This window comes from Phyllobates terribilis, unplaced genomic scaffold (genome assembly GCF_046119375.1).
Source record: "Phyllobates terribilis strain yellow unplaced genomic scaffold, ASM4611937v1 Scaffold_142__1_contigs__length_4687701, whole genome shotgun sequence".
In the NCBI taxonomy this organism is placed as follows: Eukaryota; Metazoa; Chordata; class Amphibia; order Anura; family Dendrobatidae; genus Phyllobates; species Phyllobates terribilis.
This window is the reverse complement of record NW_027362902.1, coordinates 1,357,419-1,376,011: the sequence shown is the minus strand read 5'-3', so window position 1 is coordinate 1,376,011 and position 18,593 is coordinate 1,357,419. Positions and strand designations below refer to the sequence as shown.

Sequence of the window (18,593 nt, the reverse complement as noted above, 5' to 3'; positions counted from 1 at the left end):
GCTGTCCAGCAGCAGACTGAAGGTGGCTGCTGCTGTGCACAGGTATATAAAGGCTCAGAGCCTATTATGACACGCGCAGCCAGCGTTCCATTGCCACATTCCATCTACTGCAGGCAGGATACCTGGCTGGCTGAATGTCGCTGAGAAGCTCACAGAGACCGCCATAAGCAACAGTTTAACAGAATGCCACAGTCTAATCAACCAAACTTTTTGGGTTGGGTTCTCTTTTATAGTCTGCAGGCATTAAATGAAAGAAGTCAGTGTTCCAGCAGAAGGAGACAACGTTTCAGAAAAGGCATTGTAGCAAACCAAAAAAGAAATTTTAAGCGCAGCAGAGTAACCAGCGCACATACCTGTTAGCTCAGGTGAGTTTAAAAGGCTGCTGTTGATAACAAGGGCATTTGCTAAATAGATGGTGTGTGTGCAACAATATACTGAAAGGTCAATTATATTGTGCAGCTTATCTCACCACCTGTAGTTATTTAGGTGAAAGCTCCAAAATGCTTGCCTAATATGTCTGTTTATCCAAAAGGAAGTAAAAAGGGAGAGCTAGAAAGATAGCATTGCATCACATTACATGGCAATGCAATGCACAGTTGCTGAAGTTGAACCAAAATGAGCTTGTAATCTGGCTTCTGCAACTTTGAACATGAAAAATCCAATGAGGAGAAGAAAAGCAGAGCCAAAGAGTCCATCACAAAATCCGACAAACAAGCAAAATGAACAAAAAACATTGAATTCAATCCTTTCTGATTTTAGAAACTGCATTAAAGAAGGGGTGCACCGGTCCTGGAGATACTGCAATACCAGGTCAATGCGTGGAGTGGACAGAGCAAGCTCTTTTTCCATCTCCCTGTTCTAAAAATCCATTTAATATATGGTCCCCAGATAGGGGACGTATCAGATATTAAACTGATAAGAACAGATACTACACTTGATCTTAGCCAAAAGGCCGAGAAGCGATAACCAGAATTGGTTTCAAACTACGGAGCCACCCAAGGATCCTAAAAAGTCCATTTGTGGAGATGAGCTCCTGGACTCCCGTTAAGAAGACATGTTGTCAACCTCTAGATCCCTTACATGCCTGCACTTTTCGGCTTGCTGCTGCTGCAATCCACGCGTTTTAGATCTGCATAACTCCACCTCTTTAAACACAGCACCTTCACCCCCTGCTGTTCCCACCCGCCTCAACACCGTTGGAAGGGAGGAGAACCAATTAAGGCGGGGGGTGGGGTGGAACGAGCAGCTGTCTACCCTTAGCAGGAGGGCTCCTGATTACATACCTCTCCTGCTGCTGCTGCTGCTGGCTGTCCAGCAGCAGACTGAAGGTGGCTGCTGCTGTGCACAGGTATATAAAGGCTCAGAGCCTATTATGACACGCGCAGCCAGCGTTCCATTGCCACATTCCATCTACTGCAGGCAGGATACCTGGCTGGCTGAATGTCGCTGAGAAGCTCACAGAGACCGCCATAAGCAACAGTTTAACAGAATGCCACAGACTAATCAACCAAACTTTTTGGGTTGGGTTCTCTTTTATAGTCTGCAGGCATTAAATGAAAGAAGTCAGTGTTCCAGCAGAAGGAGACAACGTTTCAGAAAAGGCATTGTAGCAAACCAAAAAAGAAATTTTAAGCGCAGCAGAGTAACCAGCGCACATACCTGTTAGCTCAGGTGAGTTTAAAAGGCTGCTGTTGATAACAAGGGCATTTGCTAAATAGATGGTGTGTGTGCAACAATATACTGAAAGGTCAATTATATTGTGCAGCTTATCTCACCACCTGTAGTTATTTAGGTGAAAGCTCCAAAATGCTTGCCTAATATGTCTGTTTATCCAAAAGGAAGTAAAAAGGGAGAGCTAGAAAGATAGCATTGCATCACATTACATGGCAATGCAATGCACAGTTGCTGAAGTTGAACCAAAATGAGCTTGTAATCTGGCTTCTGCAACTTTGAACATGAAAAATCCAATGAGGAGAAGAAAAGCAGAGCCAAAGAGTCCATCCCAAAATCCGACAAACAAGCAAAATGAACAAAAAACATTGAATTCAATTCTTTCTGATTTTAGAAACTGCATTAAAGAAGGGGTGCACCGGTCCTGGAGATACTGCAATACCAGGTCAATGCGTGGAGTGGACAGAGCAAGCTCTTTTTCCATCTCCCTGTTCTAAAAATCCATTTAATATATGGTCCCCAGATAGGGGACGTATCAGATATTAAACTGATAAGAACAGATACTACACTTGATCTTAGCCAAAAGGCCGAGAAGCGATAACCAGAATTGGTTTCAAACTACGGAGCCACCCAAGGATCCTAAAAAGTCCATTTGTGGAGATGAGCTCCTGGACTCCCGTTAAGAAGACATGTTGTCAACCTCTAGATCCCTTACATGCCTGCACTTTTCGGCTTGCTGCTGCTGCAATCCACGCGTTTTAGATCTGCATAACTCCACCTCTTTAAACACAGCACCTTCACCCCCTGCTGTTCCCACCCGCCTCAACACCGTTGGAAGGGAGGAGAACCAATTAAGGCGGGGGGTGGTGTGGAACGAGCAGCTGTCTACCCTTAGCAGGAGGGCTCCTGATTACATACCTCTCCTGGTGCTGCTGCTGCTGGCTGTCCAGCAGCAGACTGAAGGTGGCTGCTGCTGTGCACAGGTATATAAAGGCTCAGAGCCTATTATGACACGCGCAGCCAGCGTTCCATTGCCACATTCCATCTACTGCAGGCAGGATACCTGGCTGGCTGAATGTCGCTGAGAAGCTCACAGAGACCGCCATAAGCAACAGTTTAACAGAATGCCACAGACTAATCAACCAAACTTTTTGGGTTGGGTTCTCTTTTATAGTCTGCAGGCATTAAATGAAAGAAGTCAGTGTTCCAGCAGAAGGAGACAACGTTTCAGAAAAGGCATTGTAGCAAACCAAAAAAGAAATTTTAAGCGCAGCAGAGTAACCAGCGCACATACCTGTTAGCTCAGGTGAGTTTAAAAGGCTGCTGTTGATAACAAGGGCATTTGCTAAATAGATGGTGTGTGTGCAACAATATACTGAAAGGTCAATTATATTGTGCAGCTTATCTCACCACCTGTAGTTATTTAGGTGAAAGCTCCAAAATGCTTGCCTAATATGTCTGTTTATCCAAAAGGAAGTAAAAAGGGAGAGCTAGAAAGATAGCATTGCATCACATTACATGGCAATGCAATGCACAGTTGCTGAAGTTGAACCAAAATGAGCTTGTAATCTGGCTTCTGCAACTTTGACCATGAAAAATCCAATGAGGAGAAGAAAAGCAGAGCCAAAGAGTCCATCCCAAAATCCGACAAACAAGCAAAATGAACAAAAAACATTGAATTCAATTCTTTCTGATTTTAGAAACTGCATTAAAGAAGGGGTGCACCGGTCCTGGAGATACTGCAATACCAGGTCAATGCGTGGAGTGGACAGAGCAAGCTCTTTTTCCATCTCCCTGTTCTAAAAATCCATTTAATATATGGTCCCCAGATAGGGGACGTATCAGATATTAAACTGATAAGAACAGATACTACACTTGATCTTAGCCAAAAGGCCGAGAAGCGATAACCAGAATTGGTTTCAAACTACGGAGCCACCCAAGGATCCTAAAAAGTCCATTTGTGGAGATGAGCTCCTGGACTCCCGTTAAGAAGACATGTTGTCAACCTCTAGATCCCTTACATGCCTGCACTTTTCGGCTTGCTGCTGCTGCAATCCACGCGTTTTAGATCTGCATAACTCCACCTCTTTAAACACAGCACCTTCACCCCCTGCTGTTCCCACCCGCCTCAACACCGTTGGAAGGGAGGAGAACCAATTAAGGCGGGGGGTGGGGTGGAACGAGCAGCTGTCTACCCTTAGCAGGAGGGCTCCTGATTACATACCTCTCCTGCTGCTGCTGCTGCTGGCTGTCCAGCAGCAGACTGAAGGTGGCTGCTGCTGTGCACAGGTATATAAAGGCTCAGAGCCTATTATGACACGCGCAGCCAGCGTTCCATTGCCACATTCCATCTACTGCAGGCAGGATACCTGGCTGGCTGAATGTCGCTGAGAAGGTCACAGAGACCGCCATAAGCAACAGTTTAACAGAATGCCACAGACTAATCAACCAAACTTTTTGGGTTGGGTTCTCTTTTATAGTCTGCAGGCATTAAATGAAAGAAGTCAGTGTTCCAGCAGAAGGAGACAACGTTTCAGAAAAGGCATTGTAGCAAACCAAAAAAGAAATTTTAAGCGCAGCAGAGTAACCAGCGCACATACCTGTTAGCTCAGGTGAGTTTAAAAGGCTGCTGTTGATAACAAGGGCATTTGCTAAATAGATGGTGTGTGTGCAACAATATACTGAAAGGTCAATTATATTGTGCAGCTTATCTCACCACCTGTAGTTATTTAGGTGAAAGCTCCAAAATGCTTGCCTAATATGTCTGTTTATCCAAAAGGAAGTAAAAAGGGAGAGCTAGAAAGATAGCATTGCATCACATTACATGGCAATGCAATGCACAGTTGCTGAAGTTGAACCAAAATGAGCTTGTAATCTGGCTTCTGCAACTTTGAACATGAAAAATCCAATGAGGAGAAGAAAAGCAAAGCCAAAGAGTCCATCCCAAAATCCGACAAACAAGCAAAATGAACAAAAAACATTGAATTCAATTCTTTCTGATTTTAGAAACTGCATTAAAGAAGGGGTGCACCGGTCCTGGAGATACTGCAATACCAGGTCAATGCGTGGAGTGGACAGAGGAAGCTCTTTTTCCATCTCCCTGTTCTAAAAATCCATTTAATATATGGTCCCCAGATAGGGGACGTATCAGATATTAAACTGATAAGAACAGATACTACACTTGATCTTAGCCAAAAGGCCGAGAAGCGATAACCAGAATTGGTTTCAAACTACGGAGCCACCCAAGGATCCTGAAAAGTCCATTTGTGGAGATGAGCTCCTGGACTCCCGTTAAGAAGACATGTTGTCAACCTCTAGATCCCTTACATGCCTGCACTTTTCGGCTTGCTGCTGCTGCAATCCACGCGTTTTAGATCTGCATAACTCCACCTCTTTAAACACAGCACCTTCACCCCCTGCTGTTCCCACCCGCCTCAACACCGTTGGAAGGGAGGAGAACCAATTAAGGCGGGGGGTGGGGTGGAACGAGCAGCTGTCTACCCTTAGCAGGAGGGCTCCTGATTACATTCCTCTCCTGCTGCTGCTGCTGCTGGCTGTCCAGCAGCAGACTGAAGGTGGCTGCTGCTGTGCACAGGTATATAAAGGCTCAGAGCCTATTATGACACGCGCAGCCAGCGTTCCATTGCCACATTCCATCTACTGCAGGCAGGATACCTGGCTGGCTGAATGTCGCTGAGAAGCTCACAGAGACCGCCATAAGCAACAGTTTAACAGAATGCCACAGACTAATCAACCAAACTTTTTGGGTTGGGTTCTCTTTTATAGTCTGCAGGCATTAAATGAAAGAAGTCAGTGTTCCAGCAGAAGGAGACAACGTTTCAGAAAAGGCATTGTAGCAAACCAAAAAAGAAATTTTAAGCGCAGCAGAGTAACCAGCGCACATACCTGTTAGCTCAGGTGAGTTTAAAAGGCTGCTGTTGATAACAAGGGCATTTGCTAAATAGATGGTGTGTGTGCAACAATATACTGAAAGGTCAATTATATTGTGCAGCTTATCTCACCACCTGTAGTTATTTAGGTGAAAGCTCCAAAATGCTTGCCTAATATGTCTGTTTATCCAAAAGGAAGTAAAAAGGGAGAGCTAGAAAGATAGCATTGCATCACATTACATGGCAATGCAATGCACAGTTGCTGAAGTTGAACCAAAATGAGCTTGTAATCTGGCTTCTGCAACTTTGAACATGAAAAATCCAATGAGGAGAAGAAAAGCAAAGCCAAAGAGTCCATCCCAAAATCCGACAAACAAGCAAAATGAACAAAAAACATTGAATTCAATTCTTTCTGATTTTAGAAACTGCATTAAAGAAGGGGTGCACCGGTCCTGGAGATACTGCAATACCAGGTCAATGCGTGGAGTGGACAGAGCAAGCTCTTTTTCCATCTCCCTGTTCTAAAAATCCATTTAATATATGGTCCCCAGATAGGGGACGTATCAGATATTAAACTGATAAGAACAGATACTACACTTGATCTTAGCCAAAAGGCCGAGAAGCGATAACCAGAATTGGTTTCAAACTACGGAGCCACCCAAGGATCCTGAAAAGTCCATTTGTGGAGATGAGCTCCTGGACTCCCGTTAAGAAGACATGTTGTCAACCTCTAGATCCCTTACATGCCTGCACTTTTCGGCTTGCTGCTGCTGCAATCCACGCGTTTTAGATCTGCATAACTCCACCTCTTTAAACACAGCACCTTCACCCCCTGCTGTTCCCACCCGCCTCAACACCGTTGGAAGGGAGGAGAACCAATTAAGGCGGGGGGTGGGGTGGAACGAGCAGCTGTCTACCCTTAGCAGGAGGGCTCCTGATTACATACCTCTCCTGCTGCTGCTGCTGGGGGCTGTCCAGCAGCAGACTGAAGGTGGCTGCTGCTGTGCACAGGTATATAAAGGCTCAGAGCCTATTATGACACGCGCAGCCAGCGTTCCATTGCCACATTCCATCTACTGCAGGCAGGATACCTGGCTGGCTGAATGTCGCTGAGAAGCTCACAGAGACCGCCATAAGCAACAGTTTAACAGAATGCCACAGACTAATCAACCAAACTTTTTGGGTTGGGTTCTCTTTTATAGTCTGCAGGCATTAAATGAAAGAAGTCAGTGTTCCAGCAGAAGGAGACAACGTTTCAGAAAAGGCATTGTAGCAAACCAAAAAAGAAATTTTAAGCGCAGCAGAGTAACCAGCGCACATACCTGTTAGCTCAGGTGAGTTTAAAAGGCTGCTGTTGATAACAAGGGCATTTGCTAAATAGATGGTGTGTGTGCAACAATATACTGAAAGGTCAATTATATTGTGCAGCTTATCTCACCACCTGTAGTTATTTAGGTGAAAGCTCCAAAATGCTTGCCTAATATGTCTGTTTATCCAAAAGGAAGTAAAAAGGGAGAGCTAGAAAGATAGCATTGCATCACATTACATGGCAATGCAATGCACAGTTGCTGAAGTTGAACCAAAATGAGCTTGTAATCTGGCTTCTGCAACTTTGAACATGAAAAATCCAATGAGGAGAAGAAAAGCAGAGCCAAAGAGTCCATCCCAAAATCCGACAAACAAGCAAAATGAACAAAAAACATTGAATTCAATTCTTTCTGATTTTAGAAACTGCATTAAAGAAGGGGTGCACCGGTCCTGGAGATACTGCAATACCAGGTCAATGCGTGGAGTGGACAGAGCAAGCTCTTTTTCCATCTCCCTGTTCTAAAAATCCATTTAATATATGGTCCCCAGATAGGGGACGTATCAGATATTAAACTGATAATAACAGATACTACACTTGATCTTAGCCAAAAGGCCGAGAAGCGATAACCAGAATTGGTTTCAAACTACGGAGCCACCCAAGGATCCTAAAAAGTCCATTTGTGGAGATGAGCTCCTGGACTCCCGTTAAGAAGACATGTTGTCAACCTCTAGATCCCTTACATGCCTGCACTTTTCGGCTTGCTGCTGCTGCAATCCACGCGTTTTAGATCTGCATAACTCCACCTCTTTAAACACAGCACCTTCACCCCCTGCTGTTCCCACCCGCCTCAACACCGTTGGAAGGGAGGAGAACCAATTAAGGCGGGGGGTGGGGTGGAACGAGCAGCTGTCTACCCTTAGCAGGAGGGCTCCTGATTACATACCTCTCCTGCTGCTGCTGCTGCTGGCTGTCCAGCAGCAGACTGAAGGTGGCTGCTGCTGTGCACAGGTATATAAAGGCTCAGAGCCTATTATGACACGCGCAGCCAGCGTTCCATTGCCACATTCCATCTACTGCAGGCAGGATACCTGGCTGGCTGAATGTCGCTGAGAAGCTCACAGAGACCGCCATAAGCAACAGTTTAACAGAATGCCACAGACTAATCAACCAAACTTTTTGGGTTGGGTTCTCTTTTATAGTCTGCAGGCATTAAATGAAAGAAGTAAGTGTTCCAGCAGAAGGAGACAACGTTTCAGAAAAGGCATTGTAGCAAACCAAAAAAGAAATTTTAAGCGCAGCAGAGTAACCAGCGCACATACCTGTTAGCTCAGGTGAGTTTAAAAGGCTGCTGTTGATAACAAGGGCATTTGCTAAATAGATGGTGTGTGTGCAACAATATACTGAAAGGTCAATTATATTGTGCAGCTTATCTCACCACCTGTAGTTATTTAGGTGAAAGCTCCAAAATGCTTGCCTAATATGTCTGTTTATCCAAAAGGAAGTAAAAAGGGAGAGCTAGAAAGATAGCATTGCATCACATTACATGGCAATGCAATGCACAGTTGCTGAAGTTGAACCAAAATGAGCTTGTAATCTGGCTTCTGCAACTTTGAACATGAAAAATCCAATGAGGAGAAGAAAAGCAGAGCCAAAGAGTCCATCCCAAAATCCGACAAACAAGCAAAATGAACAAAAAACATTGAATTCAATTCTTTCTGATTTTAGAAACTGCATTAAAGAAGGGGTGCACCGGTCCTGGAGATACTGCAATACCAGGTCAATGCGTGGAGTGGACAGAGCAAGCTCTTTTTCCATCTCCCTGTTCTAAAAATCCATTTAATATATGGTCCCCAGATAGGGGACGTATCAGATATTAAACTGATAAGAACAGATACTACACTTGATCTTAGCCAAAAGGCCGAGAAGCGATAACCAGAATTGGTTTCAAACTACGGAGCCACCCAAGGATCCTAAAAAGTCCATTTGTGGAGATGAGCTCCTGGACTCCCGTTAAGAAGACATGTTGTCAACCTCTAGATCCCTTACATGCCTGCACTTTTCGGCTTGCTGCTGCTGCAATCCACGCGTTTTAGATCTGCATAACTCCACCTCTTTAAACACAGCACCTTCACCCCCTGCTGTTCCCACCCGCCTCAACACCGTTGGAAGGGAGGAGAACCAATTAAGGTGGGGGGTGGGGTGGAACGAGCAGCTGTCTACCCTTAGCAGGAGGGCTCCTGATTACATACCTCTCCTGCTGCTGCTGCTGCTGGCTGTCCAGCAGCAGACTGGAGGTGGCTGCTGCTGTGCACAGGTATATAAAGGCTCAGAGCCTATTATGACACGCGCAGCCAGCGTTCCATTGCCACATTCCATCTACTGCAGGCAGGATACCTGGCTGGCTGAATGTCGCTGAGAAGCTCACAGAGACCGCCATAAGCAACAGTTTAACAGAATGCCACAGACTAATCAACCAAACTTTTTGGGTTGGGTTCTCTTTTATAGTCTGCAGGCATTAAATGAAAGAAGTCAGTGTTCCAGCAGAAGGAGACAACGTTTCAGAAAAGGCATTGTAGCAAACCAAAAAAGAAATTTTAAGCGCAGCAGAGTAACCAGCGCACATACCTGTTAGCTCAGGTGAGTTTAAAAGGCTGCTGTTGATAACAAGGGCATTTGCTAAATAGATGGTGTGTGTGCAACAATATACTGAAAGGTCAATTATATTGTGCAGCTTATCTCACCACCTGTAGTTATTTAGGTGAAAGCTCCAAAATGCTTGCCTAATATGTCTGTTTATCCAAAAGGAAGTAAAAAGGGAGAGCTAGAAAGATAGCATTGCATCACATTACATGGCAATGCAATGCACAGTTGCTGAAGTTGAACCAAAATGAGCTTGTAATCTGGCTTCTGCAACTTTGAACATGAAAAATCCAATGAGGAGAAGAAAAGCAGAGCCAAAGAGTCCATCCCAAAATCCGACAAACAAGCAAAATGAACAAAAAACATTGAATTCAATTCTTTCTGATTTTAGAAACTGCATTAAAGAAGGGGTGCACCGGTCCTGGAGATACTGCAATACCAGGTCAATGCGTGGAGTGGACAGAGCAAGCTCTTTTTCCATCTCCCTGTTCTAAAAATCCATTTAATATATGGTCCCCAGATAGGGGACGTATCAGATATTAAACTGATAAGAACAGATACTACACTTGATCTTAGCCAAAAGGCCGAGAAGCGATAACCAGAATTGGTTTCAAACTACGGAGCCACCCAAGGATCCTAAAAAGTCCATTTGTGGAGATGAGCTCCTGGACTCCCGTTAAGAAGACATGTTGTCAACCTCTAGATCCCTTACATGCCTGCACTTTTCGGCTTGCTGCTGCTGCAATCCACGCGTTTTAGATCTGCATAACTCCACCTCTTTAAACACAGCACCTTCACCCCCTGCTGTTCCCACCCGCCTCAACACCGTTGGAAGGGAGGAGAACCAATTAAGGCGGGGGGTGGGGTGGAACGAGCAGCTGTCTACCCTTAGCAGGAGGGCTCTTGATTACATACCTCTCCTGCTGCTGCTGCTGCTGGCTGTCCAGCAGCAGACTGAAGGTGGCTGCTGCTGTGCACAGGTATATAAAGGCTCAGAGCCTATTATGACACGCGCAGCCAGCGTTCCATTGCCACATTCCATCTACTGCAGGCAGGATACCTGGCTGGCTGAATGTCGCTGAGAAGCTCACAGAGACCGCCATAAGCAACAGTTTAACAGAATGCCACAGACTAATCAACCAAACTTTTTGGGTTGGGTTCTCTTTTATAGTCTGCAGGCATTAAATGAAAGAAGTCAGTGTTCCAGCAGAAGGAGACAACGTTTCAGAAAAGGCATTGTAGCAAACCAAAAAAGAAATTTTAAGCGCAGCAGAGTAACCAGCGCACATACCTGTTAGCTCAGGTGAGTTTAAAAGGCTGCTGTTGATAACAAGGGCATTTGCTAAATAGATGGTGTGTGTGCAACAATATACTGAAAGGTCAATTATATTGTGCAGCTTATCTCACCACCTGTAGTTATTTAGGTGAAAGCTCCAAAATGCTTGCCTAATATGTCTGTTTATCCAAAAGGAAGTAAAAAGGGAGAGCTAGAAAGATAGCATTGCATCACATTACATGGCAATGCAATGCACAATTGCTGAAGTTGAACCAAAATGAGCTTGTAATCTGGCTTCTGCAACTTTGAACATGAAAAATCCAATGAGGAGAAGAAAAGCAGAGCCAAAGAGTCCATCCCAAAATCCGACAAACAAGCAAAATGAACAAAAAACATTGAATTCAATTCTTTCTGATTTTAGAAACTGCATTAAAGAAGGGGTGCACCGGTCCTGGAGATACTGCAATACCAGGTCAATGCGTGGAGTGGACAGAGCAAGCTCTTTTTCCATCTCCCTGTTCTAAAAATCCATTTAATATATGGTCCCCAGATAGGGGACGTATCAGATATTAAACTGATAAGAACAGATACTACACTTGATCTTAGCCAAAAGGCCGAGAAGCGATAACCAGAATTGGTTTCAAACTACGGAGCCACCCAAGGATCCTAAAAAGTCCATTTGTGGAGATGAGCTCCTGGACTCCCGTTAAGAAGACATGTTGTCAACCTCTAGATCCCTTACATGCCTGCACTTTTCGGCTTGCTGCTGCTGCAATCCACGCGTTTTAGATCTGCATAACTCCACCTCTTTAAACACAGCACCTTCACCCCCTGCTGTTCCCACCCGCCTCAACACCGTTGGAAGGGAGGAGAACCAATTAAGGCGGGGGGTGGGGTGGAACGAGCAGCTGTCTACCCTTAGCAGGAGGGCTCCTGATTACATACCTCTCCTGCTACTGCTGCTGCTGGCTGTCCAGCAGCAGACTGGAGGTGGCTGCTGCTGTGCACAGGTATATAAAGGCTCAGAGCCTATTATGACACGCGCAGCCAGCGTTCCATTGCCACATTCCATCTACTGCAGGCAGGATACCTGGCTGGCTGAATGTCGCTGAGAAGCTCACAGAGACCGCCATAAGCAACAGTTTAACAGAATGCCACAGACTAATCAACCAAACTTTTTGGGTTGGGTTCTCTTTTATAGTCTGCAGGCATTAAATGAAAGAAGTCAGTGTTCCAGCAGAAGGAGACAACGTTTCAGAAAAGGCATTGTAGCAAACCAAAAAAGAAATTTTAAGCGCAGCAGAGTAACCAGCGCACATACCTGTTAGCTCAGGTGAGTTTAAAAGGCTGCTGTTGATAACAAGGGCATTTGCTAAATAGATGGTGTGTGTGCAACAATATACTGAAAGGTCAATTATATTGTGCAGCTTATCTCACCACCTGTAGTTATTTAGGTGAAAGCTCCAAAATGCTTGCCTAATATGTCTGTTTATCCAAAAGGAAGTAAAAAGGGAGAGCTAGAAAGATAGCATTGCATCACATTACATGGCAATGCAATGCACAGTTGCTGAAGTTGAACCAAAATGAGCTTGTAATCTGGCTTCTGCAACTTTGAACATGAAAAATCCAATGAGGAGAAGAAAAGCAGAGCCAAAGAGTCCATCCCAAAATCCGACAAACAAGCAAAATGAACAAAAAACATTGAATTCAATTCTTTCTGATTTTAGAAACTGCATTAAAGAAGGGGTGCACCGGTCCTGGAGATACTGCAATACCAGGTCAATGCGTGGAGTGGACAGAGCAAGCTCTTTTTCCATCTCCCTGTTCTAAAAATCCATTTAATATATGGTCCCCAGATAGGGGACGTATCAGATATTAAACTGATAAGAACAGATACTACACTTGATCTTAGCCAAAAGGCCGAGAAGCGATAACCAGAATTGGTTTCAAACTACGGAGCCACCCAAGGATCCTAAAAAGTCCATTTGTGGAGATGAGCTCCTGGACTCCCGTTAAGAAGACATGTTGTCAACCTCTAGATCCCTTACATGCCTGCACTTTTCGGCTTGCTGCTGCTGCAATCCACGCGTTTTAGATCTGCATAACTCCACCTCTTTAAACACAGCACCTTCACCCCCTGCTGTTCCCACCCGCCTCAACACCGTTGGAAGGGAGGAGAACCAATTAAGGCGGGGGGTGGGGTGGAACGAGCAGCTGTCTACCCTTAGCAGGAGGGCTCCTGATTGCATACCTCTCCTGCTGCTGCTGCTGCTGGCTGTCCAGCAGCAGACTGAAGGTGGCTGCTGCTGTGCACAGGTATATAAAGGCTCAGAGCCTATTATGACACGCGCAGCCAGCGTTCCATTGCCACATTCCATCTACTGCAGGCAGGATACCTGGCTGGCTGAATGTCGCTGAGAAGCTCACAGAGACCGCCATAAGCAACAGTTTAACAGAATGCCACAGACTAATCAACCAAACTTTTTGGGTTGGGTTCTCTTTTATAGTCTGCAGGCATTAAATGAAAGAAGTCAGTGTTCCAGCAGAAGGAGACAACGTTTCAGAAAAGGCATTGTAGCAAACCAAAAAAGAAATTTTAAGCGCAGCAGAGTAACCAGCGCACATACCTGTTAGCTCAGGTGAGTTTAAAAGGCTGCTGTTGATAACAAGGGCATTTGCTAAATAGATGGTGTGTGTGCAACAATATACTGAAAGGTCAATTATATTGTGCAGCTTATCTCACCACCTGTAGTTATTTAGGTGAAAGCTCCAAAATGCTTGCCTAATATGTCTGTTTATCCAAAAGGAAGTAAAAAGGGAGAGCTAGAAAGATAGCATTGCATCACATTACATGGCAATGCAATGCACAGTTGCTGAAGTTGAACCAAAATGAGCTTGTAATCTGGCTTCTGCAACTTTGAACATGAAAAATCCAATGAGGAGAAGAAAAGCAGAGCCAAAGAGTCCATCCCAAAATCCGACAAACAAGCAAAATGAACAAAAAACATTGAATTCAATTCTTTCTGATTTTAGAAACTGCATTAAAGAAGGGGTGCACCGGTCCTGGAGATACTGCAATACCAGGTCAATGCGTGGAGTGGACAGAGCAAGCTCTTTTTCCATCTCCCTGTTCTAAAAATCCATTTAATATATGGTCCCCAGATAGGGGACGTATCAGATATTAAACTGATAAGAACAGATACTACACTTGATCTTAGCCAAAAGGCCGAGAAGCGATAACCAGAATTGGTTTCAAACTACGGAGCCACCCAAGGATCCTAAAAAGTCCATTTGTGGAGATGAGCTCCTGGACTCCCGTTAAGAAGACATGTTGTCAACCTCTAGATCCCTTACATGCCTGCACTTTTCGGCTTGCTGCTGCTGCAATCCACGCGTTTTAGATCTGTATAACTCCACCTCTTTAAACACAGCACCTTCACCCCCTGCTGTTCCCACCCGCCTCAACACCGTTGGAAGGGAGGAGAACCAATTAAGGCGGGGGGTGGGGTGGAACGAGCAGCTGTCTACCCTTAGCAGGAGGGCTCCTGATTACATACCTCTCCTGCTGCTGCTGCTGCTGGCTGTCCAGCAGCAGACTGAAGGTGGCTGCTGCTGTGCACAGGTATATAAAGGCTCAGAGCCTATTATGACACGCGCAGCCAGCGTTCCATTGCCACATTCCATCTACTGCAGGCAGGATACCTGGCTGGCTGAATGTCGCTGAGAAGCTCACAGAGACCGCCATAAGCAACAGTTTAACAGAATGCCACAGACTAATCAACCAAACTTTTTGGGTTGGGTTCTCTTTTATAGTCTGCAGGCATTAAATGAAAGAAGTCAGTGTTCCAGCAGAAGGAGACAACGTTTCAGAAAAGGCATTGTAGCAAACCAAAAAAGAAATTTTAAGCGCAGCAGAGTAACCAGCGCACATACCTGTTAGCTCAGGTGAGTTTAAAAGGCTGCTGTTGATAACAAGGGCATTTGCTAAATAGATGGTGTGTGTGCAACAATATACTGAAAGGTCAATTATATTGTGCAGCTTATCTCACCACCTGTAGTTATTTAGGTGAAAGCTCCAAAATGCTTGCCTAATATGTCTGTTTATCCAAAAGGAAGTAAAAAGGGAGAGCTAGAAAGATAGCATTGCATCACATTACATGGCAATGCAATGCACAGTTGCTGAAGTTGAACCAAAATGAGCTTGTAATCTGGCTTCTGCAACTTTGAACATGAAAAATCCAATGAGGAGAAGAAAAGCAGAGCCAAAGAGTCCATCCCAAAATCCGACAAACAAGCAAAATGAACAAAAAACATTGAATTCAATTCTTTCTGATTTTAGAAACTGCATTAAAGAAGGGGTGCACCGGTCCTGGAGATACTGCAATACCAGGTCAATGCGTGGAGTGGACAGAGCAAGCTCTTTTTCCATCTCCCTGTTCTAAAAATCCATTTAATATATGGTCCCCAGATAGGGGACGTATCAGATATTAAACTGATAAGAACAGATACTACACTTGATCTTAGCCAAAAGGCCGAGAAGCGATAACCAGAATTGGTTTCAAACTACGGAGCCACCCAAGGATCCTAAAAAGTCCATTTGTGGAGATGAGCTCCTGGACTCCCGTTAAGAAGACATGTTGTCAACCTCTAGATCCCTTACATGCCTGCACTTTTCGGCTTGCTGCTGCTGCAATCCACGCGTTTTAGATCTGCATAACTCCACCTCTTTAAACACAGCACCTTCACCCCCTGCTGTTCCCACCCGCCTCAACACCGTTGGAAGGGAGGAGAACCAATTAAGGCGGGGGGTGGGGTGGAACGAGCAGCTGTCTACCCTTAGCAGGAGGGCTCCTGATTACATACCTCTCCTGCTGCTGCTGCTGCTGGCTGTCCAGCAGCAGACTGAAGGTGGCTGCTGCTGTGCACAGGTATATAAAGGCTCAGAGCCTATTATGACACGCGCAGCCAGCGTTCCATTGCCACATTCCATCTACTGCAGGCAGGATACCTGGCTGGCTGAATGTCGCTGAGAAGCTCACAGAGACCGCCATAAGCAACAGTTTAACAGAATGCCACAGACTAATCAACCAAACTTTTTGGGTTGGGTTCTCTTTTATAGTCTGCAGGCATTAAATGAAAGAAGTCAGTGTTCCAGCAGAAGGAGACAACGTTTCAGAAAAGGCATTGTAGCAAACCAAAAAAGAAATTTTAAGCGCAGCAGAGTAACCAGCGCACATACCTGTTAGCTCAGGTGAGTTTAAAAGGCTGCTGTTGATAACAAGGGCATTTGCTAAATAGATGGTGTGTGTGCAACAATATACTGAAAGGTCAATTATATTGTGCAGCTTATCTCACCACCTGTAGTTATTTAGGTGAAAGCTCCAATATGCTTGCCTAATATGTCTGTTTATCCAAAAGGAAGTAAAAAGGGAGAGCTAGAAAGATAGCATTGCATCACATTACATGGCAATGCAATGCACAGTTGCTGAAGTTGAACCAAAATGAGCTTGTAATCTGGCTTCTGCAACTTTGAACATGAAAAATCCAATGAGGAGAAGAAAAGCAGAGCCAAAGAGTCCATCCCAAAATCCGACAAACAAGCAAAATGAACAAAAAACATTGAATTCAATTCTTTCTGATTTTAGAAACTGCATTAAAGAAGGGGTGCACCGGTCCTGGAGATACTGCAATACCAGGTCAATGCGTGGAGTGGACAGAGCAAGCTCTTTTTCCATCTCCCTGTTCTAAAAATCCATTTAATATATGGTCCCCAGATATGGGACGTATCAGATATTAAACTGATAAGAACAGATACTACACTTGATCTTAGCCAAAAGGCCGAGAAGCGATAACCAGAATTGGTTTCAAACTACGGAGCCACCCAAGGATCCTAAAAAGTCCATTTGTGGAGATGAGCTCCTGGACTCCCGTTAAGAAGACATGTTGTCAACCTCTAGATCCCTTACATGCCTGCACTTTTCGGCTTGCTGCTGCTGCAATCCACGCGTTTTAGATCTGCATAACTCCACCTCTTTAAACACAGCACCTTCACCCCCTGCTGTTCCCACCCGCCTCAACACCGTTGGAAGGGAGGAGAACCAATTAAGGCGGGGGGTGGGGTGGAACGAGCAGCTGTCTACCCTTAGCAGGAGGGCTCCTGATTACATACCTCTCCTGCTGCTGCTGCTGCTGGCTGTCCAGCAGCAGACTGAAGGTGGCTGCTGCTGTGCACAGGTATATAAAGGCTCAGAGCCTATTATGACACGCGCAGCCAGCGTTCCATTGCCACATTCCATCTACTGCAGGCAGGATACCTGGCTGGCTGAATGTCGCTGAGAAGCTCACAGAGACCGCCATAAGCAACAGTTTAACAGAATGCCACAGACTAATCAACCAAACTTTTTGGATTGGGTTCTCTTTTATAGTCTGCAGGCATTAAATGAAAGAAGTCAGTGTTCCAGCAGAAGGAGACAACGTTTCAGAAAAGGCATTGTAGCAAACCAAAAAAGAAATTTTAAGCGCAGCAGAGTAACCAGCGCACATACCTGTTAGCTCAGGTGAGTTTAAAAGGCTGCTGTTGATAACAAGGGCATTTGCTAAATAGATGGTGTGTGTGCAACAATATACTGAAAGGTCAATTATATTGTGCAGCTTATCTCACCACCTGTAGTTATTTAGGTGAAAGCTCCAAAATGCTTGCCTAATATGTCTGTTTATCCAAAAGGAAGTAAAAAGGGAGAGCTAGAAAGATAGCATTGCATCACATTACATGGCAATGCAATGCACAGTTGCTGAAGTTGAACCAAAATGAGCTTGTAATCTGGCTTCTGCAACTTTGAACATGAAAAATCCAATGAGGAGAAGAAAAGCAGAGCCAAAGAGTCCATCCCAAAATCCGACAAACAAGCAAAATGAACAAAAAACATTGAATTCAATTCTTTCTGATTTTAGAAACTGCATTAAAGAAGGGGTGCACCGGTCCTGGAGATACTGCAATACCAGGTCAATGCGTGGAGTGGACAGAGCAAGCTCTTTTTCCATCTCCCTGTTCTAAAAATCCATTTAATATATGGTCCCCAGATAGGGGACGTATCAGATATTAAACTGATAAGAACAGATACTACACTTGATCTTAGCCAAAAGGCCGAGAAGCGATAACCAGAATTGGTTTCAAACTACGGAGCCACCCAAGGATCCTAAAAAGTCCATTTGTGGAGATGAGCTCCTGGACTCCCGTTAAGAAGACATGTTGTCAACCTCTAGATCCCTTACATGCCTGCACTTTTCGGCTTGCTGCTGCTGCAATCCACGCGTTTTAGATCTGCATAACTCCACCTCTTTAAACACAGCACCTTCACCCCCTGCTGTTCCCACCCGCCTCAACACCGTTGGAAGGGAGGAGAACCAATTAAGGCGGGGGGTGGGGTGGAACGAGCAGCTGTCTACCCTTAGCAGGAGGGCTCCTGATTACATACCTCTCCTGCTGCTGCTGCTGCTGGCTGTCCAGCAGCAGACTGAAGGTGGCTGCTGCTGTGCACAGGTATATAAAGGCTCAGAGCCTATTATGACACGCGCAGCCAGTGTTCCATTGCCACATTCCATCTACTGCAGGCAGGATACCTGGCTGGCTGAATGTCGCTGAGAAGCTCACAGAGACCGCCATAAGCAACAGTTTAACAGAATGCCACAGACTAATCAACCAAACTTTTTGGGTTGGGTTCTCTTTTATAGTCTGCAGGCATTAAATGAAAGAAGTCAGTGTTCCAGCAGAAGGAGACAACGTTTCAGAAAAGGCATTGTAGCAAAC

At 45.0% G+C, this 18,593-nt stretch overlaps 14 non-coding genes across 14 annotated transcripts; all 14 read right to left on the bottom strand.

Moving 5' to 3' along the window:
- Nucleotides 1-773: 773 nt before the first annotated feature.
- Nucleotides 774-964, bottom strand: LOC141206515 (U2 spliceosomal RNA). Its single transcript, XR_012277069.1, has one exon. It is a non-coding gene; the product is annotated as a U2 spliceosomal RNA (small nuclear RNA).
- A 1,115-nt stretch (nt 965-2,079) lies between these two features.
- On the bottom strand, nt 2,080-2,270 carry LOC141206513 (U2 spliceosomal RNA). The gene has a single exon (XR_012277067.1). It is a non-coding gene; the product is annotated as a U2 spliceosomal RNA (small nuclear RNA).
- Nucleotides 2,271-3,385: 1,115 nt separating this feature from the next.
- Nucleotides 3,386-3,576, bottom strand: LOC141206512 (U2 spliceosomal RNA). The gene has a single exon (XR_012277066.1). It is a non-coding gene; the product is annotated as a U2 spliceosomal RNA (small nuclear RNA).
- Nucleotides 3,577-4,691: 1,115 nt separating this feature from the next.
- LOC141206161 (U2 spliceosomal RNA) lies at nt 4,692-4,882 on the bottom strand. The gene has a single exon (XR_012276827.1). It is a non-coding gene; the product is annotated as a U2 spliceosomal RNA (small nuclear RNA).
- A 1,115-nt stretch (nt 4,883-5,997) lies between these two features.
- LOC141206511 (U2 spliceosomal RNA) lies at nt 5,998-6,188 on the bottom strand. The gene has a single exon (XR_012277065.1). It is a non-coding gene; the product is annotated as a U2 spliceosomal RNA (small nuclear RNA).
- A 1,115-nt stretch (nt 6,189-7,303) lies between these two features.
- On the bottom strand, nt 7,304-7,494 carry LOC141206129 (U2 spliceosomal RNA). The gene has a single exon (XR_012276795.1). It is a non-coding gene; the product is annotated as a U2 spliceosomal RNA (small nuclear RNA).
- A 1,115-nt stretch (nt 7,495-8,609) lies between these two features.
- Nucleotides 8,610-8,800, bottom strand: LOC141206510 (U2 spliceosomal RNA). The gene has a single exon (XR_012277064.1). It is a non-coding gene; the product is annotated as a U2 spliceosomal RNA (small nuclear RNA).
- A 1,115-nt stretch (nt 8,801-9,915) lies between these two features.
- LOC141206509 (U2 spliceosomal RNA) lies at nt 9,916-10,106 on the bottom strand. Its single transcript, XR_012277063.1, has one exon. It is a non-coding gene; the product is annotated as a U2 spliceosomal RNA (small nuclear RNA).
- A 1,115-nt stretch (nt 10,107-11,221) lies between these two features.
- On the bottom strand, nt 11,222-11,412 carry LOC141206508 (U2 spliceosomal RNA). Its single transcript, XR_012277062.1, has one exon. It is a non-coding gene; the product is annotated as a U2 spliceosomal RNA (small nuclear RNA).
- Nucleotides 11,413-12,527: 1,115 nt separating this feature from the next.
- Nucleotides 12,528-12,718, bottom strand: LOC141206507 (U2 spliceosomal RNA). The gene has a single exon (XR_012277061.1). It is a non-coding gene; the product is annotated as a U2 spliceosomal RNA (small nuclear RNA).
- Nucleotides 12,719-13,833: 1,115 nt separating this feature from the next.
- On the bottom strand, nt 13,834-14,024 carry LOC141206506 (U2 spliceosomal RNA). Its single transcript, XR_012277060.1, has one exon. It is a non-coding gene; the product is annotated as a U2 spliceosomal RNA (small nuclear RNA).
- Nucleotides 14,025-15,139: 1,115 nt separating this feature from the next.
- LOC141206505 (U2 spliceosomal RNA) lies at nt 15,140-15,330 on the bottom strand. The gene has a single exon (XR_012277059.1). It is a non-coding gene; the product is annotated as a U2 spliceosomal RNA (small nuclear RNA).
- Nucleotides 15,331-16,445: 1,115 nt separating this feature from the next.
- Nucleotides 16,446-16,636, bottom strand: LOC141206145 (U2 spliceosomal RNA). Its single transcript, XR_012276811.1, has one exon. It is a non-coding gene; the product is annotated as a U2 spliceosomal RNA (small nuclear RNA).
- Nucleotides 16,637-17,751: 1,115 nt separating this feature from the next.
- Nucleotides 17,752-17,942, bottom strand: LOC141206504 (U2 spliceosomal RNA). The gene has a single exon (XR_012277058.1). It is a non-coding gene; the product is annotated as a U2 spliceosomal RNA (small nuclear RNA).
- Between the last annotated feature and the right edge of the window lie 651 nt (nt 17,943-18,593).